The sequence below is a fragment of the Mandrillus leucophaeus genome, unplaced genomic scaffold, assembly GCF_000951045.1.
Source record: "Mandrillus leucophaeus isolate KB7577 unplaced genomic scaffold, Mleu.le_1.0 Scaffold35, whole genome shotgun sequence".
Lineage (NCBI taxonomy): Eukaryota > Metazoa > Chordata > Mammalia > Primates > Cercopithecidae > Mandrillus > Mandrillus leucophaeus.
This window is the reverse complement of record NW_012103698.1, coordinates 526,217-528,705: the sequence shown is the minus strand read 5'-3', so window position 1 is coordinate 528,705 and position 2,489 is coordinate 526,217.

Here is a 2,489-nt window from a genome sequence, read left to right as displayed (position 1 = left end):
TTTTTTTTTTTGAGACAGAGTCTTGCTCTGATGCCCAAACTGGAGTGCAGTGGCACAATCCGTGCCTGGCCAGCAATTCCATTTTTAAGACTTTATACTGGAAAAATAATTCAGGGTGTAAGCCAAGTCTTAATTACATAATTATTGGAAACGTAGAAAAGTTAAGAACAACTCAGGGCCAGACGCGGTGGCTCACGCCTGTAATCCCAGCATTTTGGGAGGCCGAGGCAGGCGGATCACGAGGTCAGGAGATGGAGACTATCTTGGCTAACACAGTGAAACTCCATCTCTACTAAAAAAAAAAAATACAAAAAAATTAGCCGGGCGCGGTGGTGGGCACCTGTAGTCCCAGCTACTCAGGAGGCTGAGGCAGGAGAAGGGCATGAACCCGGGAGGCGCAGCTTGCAGTGAGCCGAGATCGCGCCACTGCACTCCAGCCTGGGCGACAGAGCGAGACTCCGTCTCAAAAAACAAACAAACAAACAAACAAACAAAAAAAACAAAGAACAACTCAGATGCCCAACAATAAAGGACACTGGCTAAATAAACTGTTCTCCCATACAATATAATACTCTGCAGTCATTAAAAATGTCCACAGATGCAATGAGAGTTCTTGAGACTCAGGAAGTCCGTGAGGGAAATCTATTTTTATAGTAACACAAAAAGTAATTAGCTGGGTGTGGTGGCATGGGCCGGTAGTCCCAGCTCGTTGGGAGGATGAGGTGGGAGGATGGCTTGAGCCCAGGAGGTGGAGGTTGCAGTGAGCCAAGATCCGGCCATGGCACTGCAGCCTAGGTGACAGAGCCAGACTGTGATTCAAGAAAAACAAACAAACAAAACAAACAAACAAAAAAGAGTTATTTGCCTTTTATTAAAAAAAAAAAAAACAAAAAACATGTTGGTATTTGCACTGATGAGTCCAAAAGCTTGGTAGCTGAAACTATTGGCCTCTTAGCACAAAATCAAGGCAGTGGCATCAAACTGGACTATTCACCAAAGTGAAGTAGTAGTTCCTTTACCACCATGCACTTGCAGTTAAAAAAGGGCAGGGAGGGGGGAAAAGGCTTTCCCTTAAGAATACCCTTGAAGAAGTAAACATTGTTAATTTATTAAATCTCAACCCATGAGCCTTTTAAACATTCTGTATGATGAAATAGGAAGTGCACAAAGTTTTTCTGCCATGTACAAAAGTATGATAACTGACTTCAGAAGAAGCACTTCTGCATTGAGTTCCTAGCTCAACCAGTCACTTTTTTTTTTATCACAGAACACCCTTTTTACTTAAAAGAACAATTGACAACTATCACTGTGATTATTCAGACTTGAGTATTTGGCAGACATTTTCTCAAATATGAACAAGACTTTTTCTTCGAGGAAAACAACTGTCAGTTTTTGTTGTCTGTGACAAAGTTGAGCTTTCAAATGAAAAATTAGAACTGTGGAAAAGTCATATCTGCCACTATGAGCTTGACAAAGTCCTCATGAGATCAGTGGTGATATTAATGTGATTTTTTGATACATTACAATGACAGGTGTCAACGTTTGGAAGATTGGTATAACTCAATCAATATTTTCCAGATGACAAATGAGGTGTTAAAAATCCAGCATGGGCTGGGCGCGGTGGCTCACACCAGTACTTCGGGAGGCAGAGGCAGGTGGATCACAAGGTCAGGAGTTCGAGACCAACCTGGGCAAGATGGTGAAACCCCATCTCTACTAAAAAAGAAAAAAAAAAAATTAGCTGGGCGCGAGACTCCTTCTCAAAAAAAAAAAAAAAAAAAAAAAAGATGGGTAAAAGATCCATCCAAAATGCTAAATAGAACAATAGAATGTAATGCTATGGAGTACAAACATTTCATTGATATGATTTCAGATTCCACATTGAATTGAGTTTTAAGAAACTACTATTTGTTGGCTGGGCACAGTGGCTCATGCCTGTAATCCCAGCACTTTGGGAGGCCGAGGTGGGTGGATCATGAAGTGGGGAGTTCAAGACTAGCCTGACCAACATGGTGAAACCCCATCTCTACTAAAAATACAAAAAATTAGCCAGGCATGGTGGCACGCATCTGCTGTCCCAGCTACTCGGGATGCTGAGGCAGGAGAATCCCTTGAACCCGGGAGGTGGAGGTTGCAGTGAGCCGAGATCACACCACTGTGCTCCAGCCTGGGCAACAGAGCAAGAGTCTGTCTCAAAACAAAACAAAACAAAAAACACAGGCTGGGCGCAGTGGCTCATGCCTGTAATCCCAGCACTTTGGGAGGCTGAGGTGGGTGGATCATGAGGTCAGGAGTTCAAGACCAGTCTGGCCAATATGGTGAAACCCCATCTCTATTAAAAATACAAAAATTAGCTGGGTGTGGTGGCGCATGCCTGTAGTCCCAGCTACTCGGAGGCTGAGGCAGGAGAATCTCTTAAACCCAGGATGTAGAGGTTGTAGTGAGCTGAGATCACGCCACTGCACTCCAGCCTGGGCAACAAAAGCAAA